General features: G+C 40.3%; 1 non-coding gene and 1 pseudogene across 1 annotated transcript; both read right to left on the bottom strand.

Annotated features, from left to right (window-relative positions):
- Nucleotides 1–10,589: 10,589 nt before the first annotated feature.
- Nucleotides 10,590–11,217, bottom strand: part of LOC138420132 (ragulator complex protein LAMTOR3-like) — a 104,263-nt pseudogene continuing 103,635 nt past the window's right edge.
- On the bottom strand, nt 10,811–10,939 carry LOC138421444 (small nucleolar RNA SNORA3/SNORA45 family). Its single transcript, XR_011249520.1, has one exon. It is a non-coding gene; the product is annotated as a small nucleolar RNA SNORA3/SNORA45 family (small nucleolar RNA).

The raw sequence follows: 11,217 nt of genomic DNA, 5'->3' as shown, positions 1-11,217 counted from the left end.
GGCTGCTACCTCTGGTAACAGCCCAGGAAGCTAAACAATAATTTCTGTAACAATTGGCTTCAAATGGCAAGGACTTGATTGATAACAGTTTCTCTAATTTTGTCCCTGCTTCCCAACTTAGGACCAACCAAAGAAAGCCAAATATGTACCCCTAACCAACCACAGAGGATGCTCTACTTCTGTTACTGAGTCCAAGCTCACTCTGCTGAAAATGGCAGACTAGTGCCTCAAAATAACCATCTTTGGGGGGTTTGGATGCCAGGGTTTTTTATAGATCAGAGAGAAAGAAGCAATGAGGAACTAAAGTCAAAAGGCAGAGTAGAGAGGGAGATGCAGTGGGGAAGTAAACTTAAAGAGTCTTCAGTCTTGTAAAACATCTCCAAGGGCACGTCTAGCCTTCAGAAGGGGTGTGTTAATCTTCACAGGAGGGCAGGGACAAACTATCTCTCCTTGAGCTGAACAAAGGCACTTTAGTTTACAGTCAAGCAGAGGGACAGGGTCCTTCAGGCAAGCCATTGAATATGATTAAAATAATAAAAGCAAGTCAAAGAAAGTTTCCAACACAGAGTCAGAACTGGCTTCCTCCCTGAGGCACTCCCACCTGAGCTTCACCTTGCCTAATCATGGAATATTGAAGCCTCCACTTTTTTACACTATAAAACTTGATCTTTCCTCTGCCTGCCTTTGAGTCTATGACAAAATGCAAATGACAGTGTCCGGCTCCCTTGCTGTAGCATGTTTAGAATAAATAGACTTTGTTTATTTTGTTTGGTTGGTCTTTGTTTTTTTCCATACCAACGTCCACATAACTGTGTGGGATAAATGCCTTAATGGTAACTACAGAAACACAAAGTGCTGTCGGATCCCAAGGTAGATGGAGAAGTTGTAAGGAAAATTTTCTCAGAAGATGTAGCCTTCAAGCAAGGTCTTTAAAATTAGGAATTATAATATTACTTAAAAATTTTGCATGTATATCTTGTCTCTACAATTAGATCAAGAGCAATTCATGGAAGGTAAGCTGAAAGAAACAAAGTTTCAGATTCCAAAGGGCCATTAGAGATGATTTAGGGCCTCCCTGGTGACTCAGATGGGAAAGAATCTGCCTGCAAAGCAGGAAGACCTGGGTTTGATCCCTGGGTTGGGAAGATCCCCTGGAGAAGGGAATGGCTACCCACTCTAGCGTTCTTGCCTGGAAAACCCCATGGACAGAGAAGTCTGACAGGCTACAGTCCATGGGGTTGCAAAGAGTCGGACATGACTAAGCAACAGACACCCACTTAGAGATGATTTAAACCAACAACTTCATGGTTTCTAACTACTGAAGACTGAAGGTTTGTGTCCACAGAAGATTCATATGTTGAAACCTAATCCTCAGCGTGGTGGTATTTGGAGGTGGGGTCTTTGGGAGGTCATTAGAAAGAGGAGAGTGAAAAAGTTGGCTTAAAGCTCAACATTCAGAAAACTAAGATCATGGCATCCAGTCCCATCACTTCATGGCAGATAGATGGGGAAACAGTGGAAACAGTAGCTGACTTTATTTTTTGGGACTCCAAACTCACTGCAGATGGTGATTACAGCCATGAAATTAAAAGACGCTTACTCCTTGGAAGGAATGTTATGACCAACCTAGATAGCATATTAAAAAGCAGAGACATTGGTTTGCCAACAAAGATCCGTCTAGTCAAGGCTATGATTTTTCCAGTGGTCATGTATGTATGTGAGAGTTGGACTATAAAGAAAGCTGAGCACCGAAGAATTGATGCCTTTGAACTGTGGTGTTGGAGAAGACTCTTGAGAGTCCCTTGGACTGCAAGGAGATCCAACCAGTCCATCCTAAAGGAGATTAGTCCTGGGTGTCATTGGAAGGACTGATGCTAAAGCTGAAACTCCAATACTTTGGCCACCTCATGCGAAGAGTTGACTCACTGGAAAAGACCCTGATGCTGGGAGGCGTTGGGGGCAGGAGGAGAAGGGGACAACAGAGGATGAGATGGTTGGATGGCATCATCGACTCGATGGACTTGGGTTTGGGTGAACTCCGGGAGTTGGTGATGGACAGGGAGGCCTGGTGTGCTGCAGTTCATGGGGTCATAAAAGAGTCGGACACAACTGAGGAACTGAACTGAAAACTGAGGTCATGAGGGTGGAGTCCTCAGGAGTGGGATTATTGCCCTCATGAAAGAGACTCCAGAGAGATCTCTGACCCTTTTTCTACATGTTAGGAGGCAGAGAGAAGACAGCCGTCTGTGAGTCCAGAAGGCTGGTTCACTGGGCACTGAGTCTGCAGGCACCTTGATCCTGGGCTTCCCAGCTTCTGAAACATAAATAACTTTTTGTTATAAAGCCATCCAGTCTACAGCCATTTGTTATAGCAACCTGAACAGAGTGAGATGCAAACGAAGAGTCTGTGGCTCCTAGCTGGGAAATAACTTGCTGCAAATTTATTTTCATTTTCCTTGCAGTACCTGTCACAGGCTTAATGGTTCTAAACCTCCCCAAACTAAGACTGTGAAGTGATTTCTTTAATATTCAAATTATGAGGGCTTTGTGCCCCCATCCTTCTTGACTGAAGAAAGTTTAGTCATTCCCTGGGCTCTCTTCCCCAAGTGTTTTTAAAATCAGAGAGGCTTGCATGATCCACAAATCCAACCTGGTAGAGTAGGCCACCTAATTAAGCTGCTGGCCTCAGAATATTGGTTTTCTATCCATAAGCATGGCCACTCATTTCTTGCCAATTACATGCTGCAATTTGGGGATTACCATCCATCGTCAAACATATGTTATCACTACCCTTCTGGCATGGGCAGTGAGAGAAGGATATAGAAGCTTCCTTTAGTTGATAATGGACAGAAAGTAGAACAGAGAAAATAGTGTACACCTGTTGCTGAAAGTGGTTGCTCTGAGTCTTCAGACCCATCCTGTCAGCATGATGGAAGGATGTCTGGCTACTGGTCCACCACCTTCTGGTTGACACCATCTTCTTTCTCAAAAAAAGACAATCCCTTGAACATTTTGCCTGACATGTTGAAGTTCCATGTATGATGTGGAATTATCACAGATATTCAGGTCTATCACTCTAGTCCTCCTTTTCTGTTCCAGAATCAATGTGTTTCTAAGTTGACAGGATGAGTGGGAGTGGAAATATCAACTTCATCCATGAGAACCTCCTTCTACTATCCATAAGTGGGTTGCAGTGTAGAATGGCTCACAAAAATGCAATCTCAGGTCAAAATATTTCAATATCAGCACCACTGGGTTATTCCTTCAAATGATCTGTAGGTAATAATCAATAGTGCTGTCTAGCTCAGTCTAGAGCCTTTCATCCTATTCTTTTCTCCAGCTCCAGATAAAGTTTGCAATCTTATATTTTGGCACATTTTTCATATTTCCAGATCTCTTGGAGTAGAAATACACTCTCATATTTTCATAGAATAAACCATAAGCTGTTTAAATTCACTCAAAGAAAAGAATAATTTTTCTTGCTGTTGCTGCTGCTAAGTCGCTTCAGTCATGTCTGACTCTGTGCAATTCCATAGATGGCAGCCCACCAGGCTCCCCTGTCTCTGGGATTCTCCAAGCAAGAACACTGGAGTGGGTTGCCATTTCCTTCTCCAATGCATGAAAGTGATAAACACAAATTCTAAAGAGTAGTACAGCTAAAACACATCAAATTTGTGTAATCAAACAGAAAACTGAGAGGCTTCATCTAAGACATCTGCTTTAGTGTTTTCATTTTCCTGAAAACCAATGGATGGGTATATATATATATATATATATATATATATATATATGTATGTATATGTGTATATATATATATATATATATGTATATCCCAAATACCCAATGTATATACCAAATATATATATATATGGTATATGTATGCATATATGGGCTTCCCTGATAACTCAGTTGGTAAAGAATCCACCTGCAATGCAGGAGACCCCAGTTCAATTCCTGGGTCAAGAAGATCCACTGGAGAAGGGATAGGCTACCCATTCCAGTAATTCTTGGGCTTCCCTTGTGACTCAGCTGGTAATGAATCCACCTGCAATGTGGGAGACCTGGGTTCGATCCCTGGGTTGGGAAGATGCCCTGGAGAAGGGAAAGGCTACCCACTACAGTATTGTGGCCTGGAGAATTCTATGGACTGTATAGTCTCTGGGATTGCAAAGAGTCATTCATGACCAAGCAACTTTCACTTTCCCATATGCATATATATGTCCTGTTTCATATAAAACAGAAATTTTCAGGTGGTTTCCCCCAAATCAAGTAAGGTCTTCCTTAAAGACAAACAAGATAAAACATGCCTTCTCCTTTTACTGAAAGAAAAAAAAAAAAGCAAAGCTTAAAGTTTGAAAATTATACATATCTGATGTCCATCCATCAATTTTTTTTTGGGGGGGGGGTCACACTTTCTGCATGTGGAACTTCCTGGGGTCAAACCCATGCCCCCTGCAGTGAAAGTGCAGAGTTTTAACCACTGGACCACCAGAAAAGTTCACTTCAAAGCTTTTTTAAAATCTTAAGGCTTAAAATATTTTTTAATAAATGAATTAATGGATGAATTGAATGAGCTTAAATGTTTACTGAGCACCTATTATATACAAGCATTGAGCCATGTAATGAGTACACTGCTAGAAAATAAAACAATGACCCTTGCCCTTCTGCAGGCAGTAAAATGAATACTGAACTGGAAATTGTGATAAGCATCATGAATGAACAAGACTAAGTTTTATGATAAACAATAAAGACCATTATGGGGAGGGGATACCCTCTTTTTAAAATTTTTATTTATTAAAAAAATATGTATTTATTTATTTTGCTGCACTGGATCTTAGTTATAGCATGTGGCATCTTTGATCTTTGTTAAAGTATATGCCATCTGGTTCCCTGACCAAGGATTGAACTTGGGCCCCCTGCATTGGGTGGCCAGAGTCTTAGCCACTGGACCACCAGAGAAGTCCTAGGATACTCTCTTTAAATAAGATGTGAAGAAGGTCTTCTTTAAAGCCAATCCATTTAAGCCAAGATTGAGAGCTGAGTTGGAGTCAGATTGGGGACCATGTGCCTAAAGTCTCTTCCCTTGTACAGTCTGCAGAACTGAAGACAGGCCAGTGATGGTGGAGTTTAATCATAGGGAGGGGAGAAAGGAAGCTGTGTTAGTTCATGTAGGGCCTAATAGGATGCTGTTTAAAGGGTCTGGATTTTATTCTGAGTGTAATGGGAAAGTCAAACAGGAATTTAAATAGGGCTGATATGAGGATTAAGCAGAAAATTTATAATTAAATTTACAATTTCAAAAGATTACTTTGCTGATTGTGTTGGTAAATGGATGTGAAGGATGCAATGGATAGGATCTGAGAGATTAGTTAGGAAGCTCTTGCAGGAGAGAGATGAGAGTAAGTCCAGGTGACAGATGAGAGCAACTTGGACTAAGATGGTGGCATGGAGATTTAATCTGTAGGTGTGACTGGAGGCGGAGGGTAAAAAAGAGATAAAAGTCAAGGATGACTGACTATTTGCTGCTTCTGTCTTTTTTTTTGTTTTTAATTATGAAAATATGATAACATGTTTACAGGAGATTTAGAAAGCACAGAACAAGGTTACATATAGTTACACTATATTACAATTATTTTTTAAGTAGATAAATTAAGATTTTTAGTTGGAGTTTCAATGAATATACAGAGAAGTAGAAGGGTATAGTAGACCTGAAAAGCACTGTGAACCAATTCAACACAATTAAGGTTTATACAATTTTCACTCAACAATAGGACACAAACTGTATTCAAGTTCCCATAGAATGTAAACTAAGGAACACTGGAACATATCCAGGGACATAAAACAAGGTACAAAAACTTCATGCCCTAAAGATATTGAAATCATACAGACTGTTCTCCTATTACTGTGGAATTATGTTAGAAATCAGTATCAAAAGATGTTTGAAAATAACCCACACATTTTCAAGTGCAATGTGACATTTACCAAGAGAGATCTTCAACTTAGCCACTGAAAGCCTCAATAAAGTGAGACTGGAAAAAACAGAGAGTGATTGCAGAGAAGAAAGCATTTAAATGAGGAATTAGTATCAAAATGGCTGCTCTTGTCTTGAGGGCACTGATGTAAACTCTTTCTGAGTTTATGCCCTTTGGGCCTTAGATTCAATGACACTGCACATAATGAAAAGCGAATTTTAAAAACTGCAATCCCCCAAGCAGCTACCCAGAGAATGTACAAAGTGAAATTTACGTACCTTGTCATTACAAGTCATTACATTGATCCTGCTAGGCAGCTGTCCTAAATTATTTGCTTGCTGGGACTATGGTTTATTCATCTCTTTATTTTTTGCAACACTTAGCACTCTATTAACATAAAGTTCATGGTCAATGAGTTATATGTTGAAGTAAACTGAGAGAAATTAGATATCCTCAAAGGTGGGAGATCTACCATTTGAAAACAGTTTCAGAATTTGGCAATAGGCAAAAGTCATCAGGAGTCAGATATAAGAATCACTCCACTTAAAGGCACTATGTGGCCATTAAGTAGTGAGTGATAGTCTTGCATGGCCCATAAACTAACCAAAAGGACAACTCCCAGAGAGAATCTATTTCCTTCCTGCCCCAAACCCTGAGTTCACACAACTAGCTGCATATGCTCATTCACTGACCACTTACAATACTTAAGGTACTATCTGGGCACTGGATATATAAAGTTGGATAAACTAACATAATGCATTCACAGCCATCAATCCTTTCCCTACTACAGCGTATATTTTACATTATTGCAGCTTTTTTTTGGTCGATCTGCACTGAACAAAGCTGATATGCTCTGTGACAAGAGAGATGTGTGTATTTTTTGCTCACCATTGTATTCTTTGCCCCCACCAGTGGTAGAATGAATTCTTGACATTGCCTACCAGCCTTCTTCCTTCTTTAATTAAAAACCTCCCTTTCCTGAGAAAAATCTACAGCTTGTGGTTTACGTGATTCTGATTCTACCTGTGTTGCAAAAGAATTGCACACATCAGAGTTTGGCCTGAACTTTTCAGAGATTTAAGAAGAAGATCTTTCCTCTGAGACTGACCAAGCTGCAGATGAATTTTGGCAGTTATCATGCCTGCCACACAGTTGCTGTTGCCACTTCACCCATGTCCCTTTCACAGGGAAGGTTAACACAGACCTTCCCATCTAACAGCTCTTGGCTCATCATCAAGGGAATACAAAAAGCAAAACACCCTCAAGATTTCCCTGGCAGTACAGTGTTTAAGGTTCAGTGCTTCCAGTGCAGGAGGTGTGAGTTCGATCCCTGGTTGGGGAGCTAAGATCCCACATGTGTCATGTTGCGATTAAAAAAAAATAAGAAATAGTATTTTTTTTAAAAGCAAAACACTCTTTGACTCCAGATAAGACAAACTCTGTGGTGTGATTTATGCTTTAAATCTCCCCATGTGGAAAAGCTGAAACTAGTTTCCAATGGAGGCTGTGTTCTTACTTGACTTTCTTCCCCTGTTTCCCTTCCACATCTTTTCCTAAAGGCATCCTCTCAATAAATCACTTTCATAAGAATCCTATCTCAGGCTCTATTTCTAGGGGACCCAACCTAATCAACTTGTACAAAAGAAAGATAAATACAAATCACATCATTTGAATGGCTGGATCGCACCATGTTTTTCATTGTACTTTTCCATTAGGTGAGCTGGCCTGTTTAAGCTATTTAGATTTGAGTTTGTATCCTTTGCATCTAAAAGAGTCCTGACCTTTAGCAGCATTCTGTAAATGTTTGTTGACTAAGTATATTGAATTATAAATGGAGTAAAATGGAAATAGAGGCGAGGATGGAAATGTGGTGAACTAGCTCGATTAAGCTACTTGGAGTATGTTTCTGTCGTTTGCATCTTAAAAGGTCCTGATATTCAGCAGACATTCTGTAAATGTTTGCTGAATAAGTATATTGAACTATAAATAGCATAAAATGGAAATATAGATGAGGATGCAATGAATTCCACTGAGTATTTTGAGGAGAGATGGCAATTTACATTTATCTGACCCTGAAAGCATAAATAGTTAATCAGTAGGAAGGTGAGGAGTGAGGACATTCTAGGCCTAAGGAACCTTTATAAGGACAAAAGTTTGGAAGTGTGAAAGTATATGGTATTTGACAAAAATGAGTTGTTCTGCAAGGGTAGAGCAAAAGAGCGAAAAAATGCTTATTTTGTTGAAACAGCAAGTCTAGAGATTGTATGGGAAGAAAGGCAGACGATCACTGGCATGTTTGCCAAGACTGTGGGCTAATGTTGACAGGTAGGCTCTAACAGATAGTACAAGATATACAGACAACACTCTGATATGTTTGGAATGCAATGGTAAAGAGATTACAGCCAATGTAACCAAGCTGTTGCTATTAGTCATGGTCACATTGCAATCAAGGTCAAGATCTGCTGAGACCCACTGATTCTGAGATGAGTTCTTTACCCACATGGGAACTCAGCATACACATCAGTCTCCTTGGTGTTATTTTGTCCTGATCTGCTTCACTTGGGTGATGCTAGAGCTGGCTTGTACAGGGTAAAGTACATTTATTTTGATCCTGTTAAACCATCACCAAAATTATTGGTTTTTTTCAGAAAGTAATGTTGTAGGTACAGAGCTCATATTGATTGCTCATAATAATACCTGCTCATCATGTACAATATAAACCTCCATTTATACAGCCAGATGCTTTCACATGAATTTTTCCTCTTAATTTTCATAATCATTCAAAAGGATCAAAGAAGTTTGAACTTTGCCAAAGTCACCAAACCTTAAACTATGTCTTCTCTTTTCAAGTTTATGCCTCTTTCTATTACCTGAGACAGGTAAGGTATTCAGGTACTCCCATCTCTTAAAGAGAGTACCAGACCACCTTATCTGTCTCCTAAGAAACCTATATGTGAGTAAGGAAGCAACAGTTAGAACCAGATATGGAACAACTGACTGGTTCAAAATTTGGAAAGCAGCATGACAGAGGCTGTATATTGTCACCCCACTTGTTTAACTTATATGCAGAGAACATCATGTGAAGCTGGGCTGGATGTATCACAAGCTGGAATCAAGGTTGCCAGATATGCAGATGATACCACTCTAGTGGCAAAAAGTGAAGAGGAACTAAAGAGCCTCTTGATGAGAGTGAAAGAGGAGAATGAAAAAGCTGGCTTAAAACTCAACAGTCAAAAAACTAAGGTCACGGTATCTGGTCCCATCCCTTTATGGCAAATAGAAGTGGGAAAAGTGAAAGCAGTGGCAGGTTTTATTTTGGGGGGCTCCAAAAGCACTGCAGACAATGACTGCAGTCATGAAATTAAAAGACACTTGCTCCTTGGAAGGAAAGCTATGACCAACCAAGACAGCATATTAAAAAAGCAGAGACATCACTTTGCCAACAAAGGTCTCTATAGTCAAAGCAACAGTTTTTCCAGTAGTCATGTATGGATGTGAGAGTAGGACCATAAAAAAGGCTGAGCACCAAAAAACTGATGCTCTTGAATTGTGGTTCTGAGGAAAACTCTTGAGAGTCCCTCGGACTGCAAAGAGATCAAATCAGTCAACCCCAAAGGAAATCAACCCTGAATATTCACTGAAAGGGCTGAAGCTGAAGCTGAAGTTCCAAAACTTTGTCCATATGATGTGAAGAGCCAACTCATTGGAAAAGACTCTGATGCTGGGAAGACTGAAGGCAAAAAGAGAAAGGGGCAGCAGAGGATGAGATGGTTGGATAGCATCACTGATTCAACGGGCATAAATCCAAGCAAACTCTGGGAGATATTGGAGGACAGAGAAGCCTGGTGTGCTGCAGTCCCTGGGGTCGCAAAGAATCGGACACGACTTAGCAACAACAACAAGCCTCATGGTGATTTCTATGGACTTCCAATGAATATTTTCTAAGATGAGCTGCAATAGCGCTATTAGTTCTTGGTTCTTATCTCTTTGGTCTCAGGATAATGGTCTCCTTCATCTGACACCTGCTCCAGGGCCCTGGAAGTCAGACTTCCTTTGACAGTAAGCTTTCTTCCTCAGCTGCTTTCCTTGCAGGAAGGGCCTGATCCTTATCTACAAGCTTTTTGAATGTCTCATAATTGTTTCAAACTCAACATGTCTAAGATGCAATTATGGATGATCTTTTAAAACCTATATATTCTCTACTTGTAGTCTTCCCCATTTCAGCATATGATGCCACCATACAGTTATTAAAGCCAAAAACTTGAGCATCAACCTGTTATTTTCATTTCCAAAATACATCTAGAATATTTTCACTTCTCTCCATGTATCTCCACCAGTACCATCCTAGTCTAAGAAAGCTTTTTTTCATTTTGACAGCTGCAATAGCCTTCTAGCTGAACTTCATGAACTTTAAGATTTTAACCTTGTTTACTTATATACCCAATCCATTCTATACACATGGTAGGAGTAAGCTTTTAAAAATATAAATCAGATCACAACATCCTTTGGTTTAAAATCCTTCAGTGGCTCCTAATCGTACTTTGGCTAACAGATTTTGTTTGTTTGTTTTTTAAGAAAGCACTTGTTAACATTTAATGAATTTCCCAGCATGCGGCTTCAAGCCACAAGGCCATAAGCCCCACCTACACCCTCAATCTTCTCCTCAGCTCTTCTGCTGAAGAATTTGGGCTTCACGATGACAGGCTGCTTTGGGAGCTTTCCCTTGCCCAAAACTTTGTAGTAACCCTAGAAGAACAGAGAAAAGGGTTTATAATGCACCATGGCCAAGAGTATGAAAAAAGATGCAGACAATCCACTCCATCTTGGAGGCAGCGAGGGCATGTATCTGGTCTGGGCACTCCTGGGGGCAATGATTGCCCTCACCAGTGAACCGAGAGCAGCAGATTTTCCCCAAGGACTCTAGCACACCAGGACAAGAGCTGTCAGGATGTGACTCTTGTCTCGAATAACTAGATAGCTGGATAACTCGGTTCTTGGGTGCCCTCCAATGCCCTGTAAGCACTACCTGCTTACCTCTCAGTATCACTGTGCTCTTTGCTTAGTATACTCTAATCTCATTGGCTTTCTGTCAGTACACCTAGCTCTTTTCCTGCCTCAGGGACTCTGCTGTTATACTTTCTTTGCTTGAAATGCTTTTGATAGGGCCATTTCTCTCTTATTCTTCATCCCTTGACAAAATTTTAGGTCTTTAAAGTGAGGTTTTCTGTAAACCCCCCATCAATGG

Source organism: Ovis canadensis, chromosome 15 (genome assembly GCF_042477335.2).
Source record: "Ovis canadensis isolate MfBH-ARS-UI-01 breed Bighorn chromosome 15, ARS-UI_OviCan_v2, whole genome shotgun sequence".
NCBI classification, from domain to species: domain Eukaryota; kingdom Metazoa; phylum Chordata; class Mammalia; order Artiodactyla; family Bovidae; genus Ovis; species Ovis canadensis.
The sequence above is the reverse complement of the archived record's forward strand: the minus strand, read 5'-3'. Positions and strand labels throughout refer to the sequence as shown.